At 38.6% G+C, this 15,838-nt stretch overlaps 1 protein-coding gene across 6 annotated transcripts in view; it reads left to right on the forward strand.

The window, feature by feature from the left end:
- The window catches only part of PRR16 (proline rich 16), a 219,343-nt gene extending 205,423 nt beyond the window's left edge, over positions 1–13,920 (forward strand). For 5 of the 6 annotated variants that reach the window (XR_004983028.2, XR_004983029.2, XR_006739811.1 and 2 more), the window contains one exon: positions 13,016–13,920. The gene's annotated coding sequence lies outside the window, so the exon portion shown is untranslated. Of the gene's footprint in view, positions 1–9,429; positions 9,918–13,015 lie in introns of those variants that run through there. The other variant, XR_006739810.1, reaches the window with a different exon arrangement.
- Positions 13,921–15,838: the final 1,918 nt, after the last annotated feature.

Below are 15,838 nucleotides of genomic sequence, written 5' to 3' on the forward strand. Positions count from 1 at the left end.
AGACTCCAAAATTATAATATCATACCAGGCACTGAATTAAGAATTTTGCAAGTATTTGCTAATTGATCAATCCACATTAAGAGTTTGGCATTAGCCAGAATCGGTTTGGCTCAGTGGATAGAGCATCAGCCTGCAGACTGAAAGGTCCCAGGTTCAATTCTGGTCAAGGGCATGTACCTTGGTTGCGGGCACATCCCCAGTGGGGAGTGTGCAAGAGGCAGCTAATCGATGATTCTCTCTCATCTGTGTTTCTGACTCTCTATCCCTCTCTCTAAAAATCAATAATATATATATATATATATATATATATATATATATATATATTTTTTTTTTTTTTTTTTTTTTTTTTTTTTTTTAAGAGCTTGGCATTAGCCAATACAAAGGAAGTACCACGAGACTGGAAACAATTTAGATGAATAAATGATTGAATGAATGAATGAATGAATGAAGCAGGTAAGCAAGCATCTGCTGCATGTATCCTGTAGAATGAATGTTTTTCAAGTGATTGGAATTTGTACTTAATCATAAGATTGGTGTCCATCCTGACTAATTTATTGGTTAATTTTGTGCCCCTAATAAAGAGTAGAAAAAGATTTCTAGAAAGTATTCTTCAAGGTAATATTTTCAACATGAAATCTAAAAAGGATGAAAAAGTATTTCTTTTTTTTAACATCATTTATTCCTTTCCTAAGGAAGACTTTAATTATGATATTTAATTGTAACATTTATAGAGCAATAATAAGATTTTTTTCAAACAGTTGACAAAATATCCCAAAACATGTTTGAGTTAGGATTCTAAGATGTGCTTTAAATAGTTTTTTTGTGTGTGTGTGTGACATACATGTTAAAGAAACTACAAATATATTGTTAATATATTTTAAATCATCACATCATAGTGACTTCACTGTTATATTGTTCAAAAAAACGTAACTGCTATTATTATTATGTCACCAAATTGATTTAAACTGAATTAAATCAATTGGCAAAAACTGAAAAGCACCCTTTTCCAAATTGCTGTGATTCTTCATGGACATATACTGTACACATGAAGGGAAAAACTGATACAGTTTAAGGTAATAGAATAGTCTTTTGCTTTGTGAATGCAGATGTCCCATGAACAAGAGAACGTCTATATCATTGTCTGTAACTAATTTTTTTAGTGAATTTCACCAAATTCATTTGTCATTTATTACCAGTGAAAATGGGTTGGTTCTTGCAATGTGGTGAGAAAGGAATGTCAAAGGGTACATGTCTGGAGCAAGTTTAAGCCTAGTGGCAACATTTATAGGGTTGAAGGGAAATAATATGCCCTCGAGGTTTACCCAGGCTTATGCTGTGCCCTCTTCCTAACCAATCGCCTTCTTGGACCTTCCAGGGTTCCAGGCCCTCATCCAATCTGATTACCTATTTCTCCAGATTTTCTCAAACTACACTCCACCCCTTTTTGTTGCCATTGTGGCTCCCACTGTGCATGCCCCAAAGTTCTGCTGTGTCATCTGGTTTCTTCTGTGCATGTGCCTAGCAAAGGAATTTCCCCCCTGCTTCTCTGGAAAATCCAGGTACCAGGCTGGCTGTTCCCCAGGGACATTCTTCCTGCCCACTCCAGGGTTGGTAGATGATTCCATTCTGAGGGCAGAGGATGTGGCTGGTCTCCTTGAAAGCCTGTGCACGCTGCAACTTCCTGGTGAAGCAGGCTAACATCCGAGCTAGCTCCCTAGTTTATGTCTGATTCCATTTGCTCCCTGCCTTTATTAATACTAATTAGCTACCTATGCTACTACGCTAACAAAGTATTTAGTTGGACTTTACAAACAAGGTCCTTACTTGGAAGGGTAATGTTTTCAGGACCAGATTACACAGTACATAAACAATTATTTTTCTGTGTTATAATGTCAAAATCTTAAGTGGACATGTTTAACTTACAAAAATTTGGCACTCCTTAAACTGATTTTTACGTTCCTCCTTACGCCTTATGTGCATTCTGTAGTTGCTATTGAATGAAAAACCAGACACAGTGGAGCAGAGTATCAGGCAAGCCTGGCTATTTGGTGGTTGTTTTGAATTTAAAAGGCTTGTAGGGGGACAGACTTGCAGGGCTTGTGACCATTGCAGCTGCACGGAGCCCTGTCTTCAGCAGCACCACCTTCTTACCCATAGATAGCTCCCCTACATTTGAGGTTAAATGATATGCAGTCACTGCCTTGATACTTTTATCTTTGAATTCGCATTTTATCAATGAAGTCCAATAGAATAATAGAGAACATATTGGAGGCTTGAAGCTTCTTTTCAGGCATGGTACCACATTCACCACCCACTTCCTCTCCCCTACCCAGAGATCTTTGCTGTCTTGTCTCAGTGGGGGACACAGTGCTGGCAGCCATGTGATGTGCTCTGAGTTGCAAGGCAAAGCTCCAGGATTTAAAGGGGTCTCCACTCAACCAGAAGGAGCATGACATTAAAGAGCAAATATAAAAACAGAGAGAGGGAGTAAGAAAAAACAAGGCTCTTTTCAAGCTTTTTGAGCAAGGGCCCTGCATTTCATTTTTCATTGAACTCTATAAATTTCATAGCTGTCCTTGGTAATTTGGAACTAATGTAATTGAATGTCATTGATGTGCTAGTTCAGATAAGGGCATTCTGAGGTGAGTGATCTTTCAAGGTGTCAGGAATTTATTTTAGAGAATGACCATCTGGCTTGAAAGACTTAAATATCATCTCTCTAAACTGCTGCTGTATCAGACTCATGTACATTTATTAATTATCTAGCCTCAATATGTCAAGCACTACCTACCCGTTCGGTTAGTATGTTTTCCTCCTGGATGTGTAGGTTGGTTTTACACACTGCTGCTGGGCTCAGGAAAGAGGGCAGCTGTAAGAGGATCTCACTTACATTTTGCGATATTTCATAGATAATTCATGAGAAGGAATTAGTTGAGTCAACTTGGAACACAATGTTAGAGCTAGCAATTTAATTTTACTCCTATTAAAATAATCATTTTCAAGGTGATTTTCTCAATATTCATAGTTTGTGAAGCATGAAATAAAATGACTTTCCCAAATAGCTAGATGTTTAATAGAATTTAAAGATTATAAGGAAGTGCATATCTTTCCGTAATTTAATTATATGCATTAAATTCTGTAAGAATCTATACAATAATTAAAATAATTAAACTTTGTATAACTTGGAACCAGTACTTGGGCTGAATATAAAGCATACTAAATGAGAAAGAGTAAATATACACAATGCTATTGAATATTAAAAATGACCTAGATGATTTTATTTGTGTATCTAGAATGCTTCATTTACATTCTTTTTCTAGATGATAACACATTGTCTATCTTTTAAATGTCATTTTCATCAGTGAAAACTCCTTGAAACTTTTTTTTTTTTTTTGGCATGTCTGGAGGAAACTCTGCCCAACTTCTTCCACTTAATGATTGTGTTCAATATTATATTTTAGAGGCCTGATGCATGAAAATTCATGCACTGGAGTGGTGGGAGGGGTCCCTCAGCCTAGCCTGCTCCCTCTCACAGTCTAGGAGTCCTCAGGGGCAGGACGCAATCTGGCAATCGGGAAGGCAACACCTTCATCACACCTCTGCTGCCGCCACTGCAGGTAGCTCAAGCCTCCCAGCTGGCCCTGGTTACATGAGCCTCAGGCGACCCTGGCGGCTGGGCAGCCACCATCCAAGGCTTGCCTGTGCCTCAGGCTGGCCCTGGGTGGCTAGGGGGCTAAGAGGACTGGGGGATTCCTGAGGCAGGCACGTGGTGCAACCAGGCCCTCCTGGGGGGTGAGCCCAGCCTTGTCACGCGCCTGCTGCCTCGGCAGGGCTGAGGGGACTGGGTGCCACCATCTTGTGGCTCTGGGCGCTGCTCCCTTTTGAGGATGTGGTAGTCAATTAGAATATCCCCTCCTTATTGGCTGTGGGTGCCACCATCTTTGAGGGTGGGGCAGTCAATTAGCATATTCCCTCCTATTGACTGTGGGTGCTGTCATCTTTGTGATGGCATGAGGGTCATTTAACATATGCCCTCTTTATTAGAGAGGATTCTTTCTAAAGCAGTGGTTCTAAGACTATTATTCAAAATCCTCTCATCTTCCTATTGCAGGAATATAATAACTAAGGCAGGAGTATCCGTGGCACCATTCAGAGGGTACTCTGGTGTTTGTTGCATCTTCAAACCCTATAAAAAGTTGGGGGAGATATACAGTCTTCCCCTGTACCTCCTTCTGACCACTTAGTCCTCTACACATGACAGAATAATACACAAATGAAAGAGAATCTCCATACGTATGACACTACTAATAGTCTTAGTAGTTTTAAGTTCAACTTGACAACCCATCTCACAGTAATATCCCCATAGACTGCATTTGACAATGATTTCATTAGAATAATGCAGTAAACAAAGCATACCTGTAGGACAGTTTCCATAAGTGTCAAGGATAAAGTCTTTCTCCAATCCTGCAAAGTGGCAGCTCGGGTGTGAGAGTTTAAGATCATGGGCAGATGAGGGGCCAACCCTGGCTAACACTTCACATGTCCCAAATAGGAAAGAACATGACCAGTTACCACCTTCAGAAATCCGAAAAGATATTTATAGTCATTCACAGTCTTGCTAGACCAGTTGCAGTTTATAAATCAGGATTTATTTTTATAAGCAAAGTTACATTCTACCAGTACCAGGTTCCCATAGAAACAGAGCTAGAAAGTTAACTTTGGTCATTTTTCTTTTCATGGGGAAGTGTTTTTGCTCTCCCTTTCTTCGTGTTAGAAAACACTAATATTTGGGAATTGGGTTTACTAAAGAGGTCTTATTCTAACACAATAAAATTCAAAATGACAGCTATATATCCAACTTTTAAAAAAAACTGAAAAAAGAATAACAATGTTTCTGATATGACTACTTAATATTGCACAGATGCCAAGTCTGCCTCATTTAATCTATAAATTCAATGCTAGTACATGGAATTATAAAATTTTGCTAAAAACAACCACTCTGAATCTAAAATTTATACCACAGAGCAAATGACTAGCATCCAAATTACAATCATCTATGTATGTGAATTATTACAAAAGAATAGTATATCAGCTTGGCTGGTGTTGCTTAGTGGTTGAGTGTCAATCTATGAACAAGGAGGTCAAGGTTTGATTCCCAGTTAGGGCACATGCCTAGGTTGTGGGCTTGATCCCCAGTGGGGGGCATGCAGAAAGCAGCTGATCGAAGATTCTCATCATTGATGTTTTTATCTCTCCTTCCCTTCCACACTGAAATAAATAAAAATATATTTTAAAAAAGAATAGCATGTCAAAGCATAGCAAAGTATAGATAATTTAATAAATGCTATTCAGATGATCCACAATCCATTTGGAAAAATAGATTCATAATTAATATTATAATAAATTTTAAATTCTAACTGGATTGACCACATTCTCTGTACATGGACAGAATAGTAAATATTTTAGTCTATGTGGGTCATACTATTTGTCCCAAATATTCATCTCATATACTCAATGAATGGTGTAAGTGTAGCAAAATTGGCTTGCAGGTAGTAGTGCAGTCTAATCGGTGCCAGAATTTCCTTACATGGAGAATGATAATATCTACTTCATACATTTATATAACATATAAAATGTGAAATATTTAGCTTTATATTTAGATGTAAATAGAAATATAACTTTTTATTTTTATATTTTCCATGCTTGGCATAATGCCTGGCTTATAGTAAGTACTCCATACATTTTCATTTAACCTAATTAAGTGGAAACTTGCTGCTATTAATTTAATGGAGGTAATAAGACAGATCTTTTTTCTTTTTCGTAACTATTTTGGTCTCTTCATACTTACAACTTCTTAAATGCAGCAGACATAAGACACATGATACACCATTTTATAGTTACAATATTTTAAATTATATATATATAATATATATAGCTAATATGCTAAGTGTCCCTCCCTCTGTCTGACCAGTCGCTATGACACGCACTGATCACCAGGGGGCAGACACTCAACGCAGGGGTTGCCGAGCTGCAGTGACTTGGCAGCAGCATTTCTCTGGTGATGCACTCCAAAACCCAAAAGGAGAGAGCCAGATTCCTCACGGTTCATGCGATTCTACCTGTGGCCATGGGTTATGTTGTTGCTGGGACACTGTAGGCCCCAATCTGGTTTACTGCACACTTGCATTTGAATTCCACTCCTGTACAACAGCAACTTTGAAGAGTGCCTTCTCCCACTTTGGGACCCCTCAGGGGATGCCAGAGAGCTGGTTTTGGCCTAATCTCCGCAGGCCAGGCCAAGGGACCCCCTCCTGCAGGAGGGACCCCCACTCAGTACACAGATGCCTTTGGAGCTCCAGTGCCACCCCAAGTACAGCCAGCCAGGGAGGAACTGCTGGAGGTTGGCTCCAAGGCGTGTCCAGTCTGTCTTGTCCAGTCCCGCCCCATTGATCACTTTCTAATTAATTTCCTTGCATGGGTTCACTAGTATATAAGTATTTGTCTGTTTTATAAAATATATAATGCATATATAAAACTTTATATATTCATACTTAATAAATATAGATTATAATGAAGAGAATTATAAAAATTATACTAAATTCCAAATAAATATAGAATTGTGAAATACTTCTGTTTGGACAAACTTTTAGTAATATTTTTAGCTTTTCCTTAGCTTTGCTTGCTGTCTTGACATTTTAAAATCATGCTGCCCTATCTGTGAAGAAATGTTCTTTGTCGCTTAAGATGCTACAGTAAACCCTCAATTTTGTAGACCTCAATTTAATGGACTTCAGATTTACAGACAAAATTTCTGGTCTATGGGTCACAAGTGAAAATTAATTTTAAGATAATTTTTAAAATATATTTATTGATTTTTTACAGAGAGGAAGAGAGAGGGATAGAAAGTTAGAAACATCGATGAGAGAGAATCATTGATCAACTGCCTCTTGCACACCTCCTACTGGGATGTGCCTGCAACCAAGGTACATACATGTCCTTGACCAAATCGAACCTGGGACCTTTCAGTCCGCAGGCCGACACTCTATCCACTGAGCCAAACCGGTTTAGGCAATTTTAAGATAATTTTAACAAAGATTTGCTTATAATTAAATTAACAGGGATTTTTTGGTATTAATTCACTCTTATTTTAACAAATTTTAGTGATTAGGCCATATGTTGGGAGGGGGGTAAAAACACTGTAGTAATTTTGTCTACAAAAATATTACATATTTACAATTATAGTCTATATATTTAAATCCAAGAGTCACCACTCATATATAATGTGTGGTGAATTATTAGCACATGACACACTGCATGGTGAATGGTAATTGGTTCTTTTGTGATGTAGCATTACTTTCTGCAACAGTTTTAACATGTGTACCACGTGTAATCCCGATGTTCTGATGTGAGCTAAGCCATGCCCCAGCTTGTGCATTTGGTGACTGGCGAAAGCATGCATTACTAGTCCTATTCAGGAAACATTTGAAATTATAATAATCTGTTATTGGAGAATTACACAGTTTTAAACAGTTGGAATTTCTCCATTGTTAGTGGGTGTGATGTTCTTATAATATCTTGTGAAAAAGAATTTTCTAAGACTCGACAATAGAATGAGTGATTTTTTTTTTTTTTTGATTTTTTTTTTTGCGTGGAGTTATACCTCTGCGTTTTCAAGGACCCATTTTCTTTAAACCAGTCCGGGAAAATGTGTACCTGGGGATTCAGCAGAGTTAAAAGCAAAGCCAGTGTCCAAAGTTTCCCTTCCATGGTGGAGCTCAGTCTTCTAGAGCATAAAGCCAATTGTAATACATTAGTCCATTGTTTGGGGTCCAAGTGGCCATGATCCACATGGATGAATGCAGGGAAGCATGCCCCCTGTGGCAAGAGAAACAAGATTGGGAACTCCCTTTGTTGAGGAGCTTACGTATCTCAGATTTTGAATTGTTGCAGATTGAATGGGCACTCCCATTCTGGCCAATGCCGTGTTCCCAGGTATCTACACTAATAAAAGAGAAATATGCAAATTGACTGTACCTCCACAGTACCCACCAGCAAATCAGGAGTGAGTATGCAAATTAACCCAGCAAAGATGGCTGGTTGATTTGCATATGCAGCCTTAGAACAAAGACTGAAGGCTCTGGCCCAAGCAAAGACTAAAGGCTAAAGACTGAAGACTAAAGACAACTGAAAACTAAAGACTGAAGAGTATTGGCTTCTTCGCTCAGGCTGCAGCGGAGAAGCCTAGCCTTGATGCTTGATGCTTGGCTTCTCTGCTGTGGCCAGAGTGAAGGCCTGGCTCCCAGATGCCAGAGGAAAACTGGTGCTGGCAGCCAGGAGACGGAAGGCCTATTGCACAAATCTTTTTGCAATGGGCTTCTAGTGACTAATAAACAAGATCTAAGTCATTTAGATCTTACTGGTCATGCATATATTCTTTCCTTTTCTAGTTCCTTCTCCCAGGATCTCTGGGAACAGACCTGGAGAGTGTTAAACTGCAATTTTCTAGCAAAGCTGTACAAATGGCATGCCTATATTATCTGGCCTTCCCTTTGCTCCTTTTCTGTCAATCCTAATATTTAAAAAGCCAGGGGCTACTTTGCCCTAAATGACCAGATGGCAGAACAGCAGTCTGCATGGGGCGACCAGGCCAGCATGGGGGCCAGTTGGGAGTGACTAGGTCATTGCAGGGGGGGGGGGGGAGGGCAGTAAGGGGTGACAAGGCTGGTGAGGGTGGGCATTCGGGGGAAACCAGGCCAGCAGGCAAGTGAGCTATTAGGAGCCAGCAGTCCCGATTGTGAGAGGGATGTCCAACTTCAACTTCCATTTTAGGCCCGATCCCCGGGATGGGGCCTAAACCAGCAGTGGAACATTCATCTCCTGAGTGGTCCCAGATTGGAGAGGGTGCTGGGCTGTGGGGATGTCCTCCTCTGCACAAATTTTGTGCTCTGGGCCTCAAGTTAATTAATAATTGGGTTAATTATGCCAAAACCAGTTTGGCTCAGTGGTAGAGCGTCGGTCTGCAGACTGAAAGGTCCCGGGTTCGATTCCGGTCAAGGGCATGTACATTGGTTGCGGGCCCATCCCCGGTAGGGGGTGTGCAAGAGGCAGCTGGTTGATGTTTCTCTCTCATCGACGTTTCTAGCTCTCTATCCCTCTCTCCTCCTCTCTGTAAAAAATCTATAAAAAATATATTTTAAAAAAGTAATAATTGGGTTAATTACACATAGAAAACTTTTTGTGAAATTAACTTTCCATACATACTTAGTTTTAATTGCACAGATGTATCTACATAAGTAAAAACAAATTAATATGTCAATTTTTTAACATGCATTCAGAAAACCTACTTTATTATAGAATGAAATTTTGGCTTTAAGAGACAACCCCTCACCCAAATTAGTCCATTATGTAGAGGTTTCACTGTACTTACAGCTCTAGGAGGCTGAAAGCCACATGACAGCTACATTGCTCTCATCGCCATGGCTATCACACAGGCACCAGGCTTCAGCCTCAGGCTGGGCCACACTGACCAGGTCATCACCTAGCAAGTACCCTTCTACCGCGACAACACCCAAAATGGCAGAAGAGCATTTGCCACAACTTCACAGACAAGGACAGCTACTGGGTGCTCAACCCTAACACCAAGGACATGTTGGAGAGTGGCAGCTTCAAGCACTGCGACCTCTCTACTTGCTTGGACTGCAGGCAGCCACCACAGCCCCTGCCTGCCTCCCTGCACAGCTTTTATGCAGGCTGTGCCTTGCCATTGTTCACCACTACGCTGTCTCAGGGGCTACTGCCCCAGGGTCTCTAGGTCCCTGTGATGTCTTCGGCCTGGTGCCCAAGCAGCCACTCAGACCAGAGCTAGGCTGTTAACATGAAAAAAAAAAAAAAAGTATCCCCTAACCTGAGGACAGAATTGAGAGCCACACAGAAGAGACCTTGGGCTTCCTGGTGCATCGGGCACATACCCAGTTCAGTGGGAGGAAGTGGGGCAAGGCAGCCTCAGCCCATGGACTTGGTCAAAGGACCCTTTATATGATGAAGGTCCAAAGGCCATCCCTTTCAGGGGTGCAACTTAGTGTCTACACCAGATTCTGGAATCTGAACTGTGGGAGAATCACTCTTACCTGTACTGTGAAAAACTGGAGTTTTTAATATGTGGGTTGGGCCTCTTGGGCCTTTGACTATGCTACTGCAAAAAAGGCTCCAATAGCACCTTCCTTTTTAAGGTGAAGAAGACAAGTTTAAAAAAAGAAAAGAAAAGAAAGATGCTACTTACTTAAATTAACTGACTTGACATTTAATGAGCCAAAGCCTAAAAATTATCTAGTATCATTCATATTTTGAATATCACATTTGTGTCTGGAAAATTTTACCAAAATTAAAGAATGACCCTTGTAGGGCTTGAAAACTTTGACCTATTCCATTCAAAAAGTGAAGAAAACTTTAATTAGTTTTAAACAAAGGCCTTTGCAATAGAATGAAGCAATTAACTACTGATCTGAAGAATGAGTCAGAGAGCATTCTGGGGAGCACTTCAATTCATTGTTGTGAACACAGGATCTTGGTGATTTATGTTTCATTATGGCAATGCTGAGTACATTTATTTAACTTTTATATGGATGACTGTGTATTACATTTCTCCATATTTGAGGCAAAAATACTAAAAATACATAATATTGGAAGTTCATGAATTTTTAAGTCAGCAAATTATACGTGAAAAATTATTTGAGGCTTTTCTCTAGTGAGAAAAAAGTATTTGGCCTGAGATTAGGGTGAATGTGATATCTGATACCATGTAGGAAGAGGCCCAGATATCTGTAAAAAAGCTTCGAAACTAAGTAAGACTTAAATGTATTCCATTAATATCCAATGTTGGCATTCAAACTGCCAATATAGACATCTCCTGGTTAGAAGATTTTATTCTTTGCTTTTAATGTTTGGTTGCTGAAGACTGTGAGGGAAATATGTGCTTCTATGAGATACCTAAAAATATTAGTGGGACAGGAAATTATTTATAAATAATTTTAGCTCTTATCTTCCATAGATGTAAAATGTATAAAATGTTTTTTTAATCAAGCAAGAATCTGTTAATAGTTGTTGTTTTTTTACATTAAATACTATAGGACAGGATTGTTAGGATGAAAGACTCATTTAACAATTGCCTCAAAAGGAATAAGAAAAATTTTGCCATGGTATTAGCAAAGTTAAGGAGAAAATTTACACTGTAAGAGGCAACACTTCCCCTGTAGAATACCTCTTGGCATTTCCTGAATGTGTGGGATTAGCAATCTAACTGAATCATATTTCAAGAGGTAACAGCAACAGATAAAATTTAAAGAGATTATTAAAATGACATTTTCAAGACTCTGAACAATTCTTGAACTCTTATTAAAACCACAAAGAGAGAACAATTCTTTATAAATTTCATAAAAGACTGAATGTGCAACTTGACATATGCTAGTGATGATCTGGTAATCTACAATTTGCCTAGTAGCTGCACAGTTTGTTTTTATTGTGTCATCTATGTGTATGTTTGAGTCTCTTTATTGACGAAAGCACACCATGCATTTGGAATTTACATACCCCCAAATGAAAGTGTTAAAGCAGGGGTTCTCAGATGGACTTCAAGGGATTGAAAATGCACTTACTGCCACTACTCTGTGTCTCTGACTTTTCTAATAATTTACTAATCAATGAATTATGGTACAAGGTTCATTTTAATAACTTTCTGGACCTACTTTAGTCATTTTATAAATATTATCTTTGACATCATAACTTAAGAGAAGACCATAGACACACTGCACATTAAGTGGTGCTAAGCATATTTGATGTTGGGTGGGCAGGGTGAGAATTATGGTTAGGTTTTTTCTTATTATTTTCCAAAAAATATTAATTAGGATATGGATGGGAATATGGATAGAATTTATTTTAAGGTGCTACTTATTGCAGGTATTCATGAAGGCAGACTAGTTCTTTGGCAGCTCTGCTTTATCAAGGAAAAGAATATCCTTTGGGCAGTTTGATAATACATTTAGACTCTATAGAATGTAATGAAAGATAACATTATGCAAGGTGGTTTTTAAATGCTTTTTTATGTTTTAAATGAAGTCTCTACAGTAAAAATGATTTACTATTTTAATAGTGATGTATATGTATATCAAAGGATATATCAAGATATAAATATCTCAAGATATTCTTAAAATTTCAGGCTCTATGTTATTTTTAAAAAGAGAGTTTTGTACATTTTACATCTATTTAAAATAAGAGCTAAAATTATTTATAAATAATTTCCTGTTCCACTAATCCATAGGTATCTCATAGAAGCCTTCAGTCTTTGAGAACTCAGTACATTTATGGGTGGACAAATTTATCTGAAGTTTTAAAAACTGTAAGAGATAGATTTTGAACATTAATTCTTATTGAATTATTAATTTTATTATTGACAGTATTACAGATGTCCTCCAATTCCCTCTCTCTCCCTTAGCTTCCTCCTCCCAGCCCCTGCCCCATCCAAAGTCTTCACCACACTGTTGTCTATGTCCATTGGTTAAAGAAGTATTTCTTACCCTTTGAATCAACATGGATAAACCTGGAGAATTTTATGCTGAGTGAAATAAGCCAGTCAGAAAAAGACAAATATCACATGATCTCACTTACATGTAGAATTTAATGAACATAAACTGATGAACAAAACAGAGGCATGGGTGCATAGAACAAACTGACATAGCTCAGTGGGATAAGGCAGATGGGAAGAGATTAATGAAAAAGATAGATCTTTTAATTAAAATATAAATATTTTATAATTTCATTTCTATATATGAAATTTAAGGTGAATACAGTATACGTTTCAATATGTTTAGACATTTAAAATAAAATTCTTGAGAATTCAAGTAATTTTAAATTAGGCATTAACAAATAATTGCCTCATTCTTAATACGTTTTATGTGTTTTTGTTAAACTGTACTTACTTTTTAAACTGATCTTTTGTCTTTTGTTTTATTTCTTCTGACAGCTCCTTCAAATTGGAAGGAAATCTTTATTTGGAGGCATGTCAGCTCATTTCTTCTCACTTCAGATTCATCATTATGACTTCTTGAGGCCAGATGTAATTTTGAAATAACCAAGAACTTGTCCATCTCAGAGCAACAAATTCCCTCAACTTCGGAGCACAAGTGATCACTGATTTGGTCTGCATAAAATCATCTGCCTCTAGTCTGACAGCCATGAGCAGAGCCCTAGGGGTGAAAAAAGCCACAGCCTTAAATATCTTCACTCAGAAATTACCAAGAAGATTTAAAAATATATATATAAGAAGGACTAAACAATTAAGCTAACAGAAAACAGAAACCAAACAAAACCCATCTTCCTTCACCATGAAAATAAATATTCCCAGATATGAAAATGTATATTCGGCAGTTAAGCTAGTAAATTATTATCAATTGATTTATCATTTGGGGAGATAAAATAGAGACAGGAAATATCTCTAGCCAGAATTACTCAGCATTTCAAAATAAATATGTAGACAAAAATAAACTGAACAAACAGAGGAGCATCGCGGCAATGAACAGTAGTATTAGGACAGAATGTTGCTGTTTGCAGAGAGGATGTTTGCCATCTTGTGTATACCCTTAAAGCCATAATGGAGTAACATCATTATTGTCAATTGCTTGAAATGTTTCTGCATTCAGTCCTTCACTCCATATTGTTTGAGAGAGGGGGGAAGTCAGTCTTACTGATTATTTCTCAATGCACTTCTAATATTTGCACTGTCACTTCCATTCAGGGTAATGATGTGTGCTGTTATTTGCACAGATGGTCCCATGAGTTTTGAGACCACAAGTAGTTTCTTGCAGGAGTCCAAAAAGAAAACACTTAAGAATTCTGCAGACATTAATTTCTCTTCTATAAAAATCAGTTGTCTAAAAAAATAAAAAGCTTTGTCTCAGATTAAAATAATAACTATAGAATAATAACAAAAAAGCATTAGTGTGGTCAAATGAATGAGAAAGGGATCAAAAATTTTTTAATGAAGATCATTTTATATCATTAACAGCCAAGAAGTCAAATACAGTGAACTGTACACTATAAACATTTGTGTTGAACATCTATTTGTTCTCTGAATTTAAAAAATCATTTGTAATTTGTATTTGACATATAACAGCAGTTTTTTATAGCCATTTATCTATGCTTCATGGGATAATGTACCAGACAAACAGCATTTTCAGTTTATTTTTCTAAATAAATGTGTTGTTTGTATTATTTGTAGTTGCTTATTTTATTTGGCTTTCATTACCTGGAAGATAAATTTCCTATGGTTCATTGGCAATTTTTTTTCCATATTAATTTAGAACTAATGGAAGAATGAAATATCAAATATTATTTTGGTATAAAATTGGGCTTTCTATTTCCTAAACTCTGAAAAAGAATTGGTATATTGTCACCTTGACTTTCTGGTCAAGGATTATTTTAATATTGTATTTATATTAGTTATATTATTTTTACTATATGCTGTAAAACAGAGAGTTTAGGTATTGGGTAAGGATTTTCTCTCCATTCTCTTGATGGAAATTTGTTTTAGAAGATGAAATTAGGTATATTTTTAGGCCATCAGACTTTGCAAGTCTTCAGCAGAGGTCTGCAGAGAACTTCCATCAGTTTATATAAAAATGACTAGGCATTCTTACTGGAGCAAAAATTAAAAGAAGGGCCTATTGAAAACCTCTAAAGTGCTTATCCTTACTTAAGGTTCACCAACTGGAGAGTGTTTGATCATTGCTATCCTCAGTAAGTAGTGTGCAGCTCAAACAAATTAAAAAAAATAATAAATTGAAGCATAATTAACATTTTTTTCCCAGCTTAAATGTACAATGCAATGATTCAGTATAGTCCAGTTTAACACCCATCACCACATACAGTTACAATTTATTTTTCTTGTGACGGGTACTTTCAAGAGCCATTCTTCTAGCTACTTTCAAATATACATAAATTATTATTTTTAAATGTTGGTTTTTTTTCGTTTTCAATTACAATTGACAGGCAATAGTATGTTAGCTTCATACCAGACAATATTCACATTTTGGAAGTGGCCTGAGGAGAGTCAAAGTGTCTGGAAAGGATGCGAGTCAGTCCTAAGATGTGTATTTCATGGGAAGCCTGCCCCTTAGGGGCAACTAGAATGATAAGCTAATATAGGCCTGGCTTTCCCGGGGTCCCTTGCCTCTTGCCTGGGCTCTGGTGGGGTTGGAATGGTAGCCTTTCCAGAACTCTCTGCCTTGGAGGTAGTACTTGGAGGTAGACCCAGGAAGCCTAAGCCCACTGGCCACCAGGGACAGGCAGTGTAGAGAGAGGGGTGCCCGGGCAGCAGCTGCAACATGGGGGCACCAGACAAGGTCTGAGCCCCTGCCTGGCACAGATAGGCGAAGTGGAACGAGGGCTTAGCTCAGCCATTGCCTTCCCGGTCTTCTTCCTGAGAGCTCACCACAGCCTCTAGCTCTAGGACAGCAAGATGGGCCTTTTTGGAGCAAGACTAGGGGAGCGCTGCCAGCCGAGGTCGGTCTGCACAGGGCCGTGGGCCCGGGGCTCGCGCGAGGTCACAGTCTCGCGAGACCAGGACGCAGCCTCCGGCCCCCGGAGCAGGTGTCCCCGGGGCCTCCCCTCAACGCCATCATCAGAGCAGCAGCAAACCCACCAAAAAGCACCACGGAGCACAGGCAGGTGTCCCCCTCCCGGACACACACTGGCGCTCCGGACCTCCGCAGAGGGTGAGTGTGTAGGGAGCGCCCGCCAGGGAAAAGCCAGGAGGAGGAAGGAAAGCCTCGCCTTTGCCAAAGCGGGT

Source organism: Pipistrellus kuhlii, unplaced genomic scaffold, assembly GCF_014108245.1.
Source record: "Pipistrellus kuhlii isolate mPipKuh1 unplaced genomic scaffold, mPipKuh1.p scaffold_m20_p_4, whole genome shotgun sequence".
NCBI classification, from domain to species: domain Eukaryota; kingdom Metazoa; phylum Chordata; class Mammalia; order Chiroptera; family Vespertilionidae; genus Pipistrellus; species Pipistrellus kuhlii.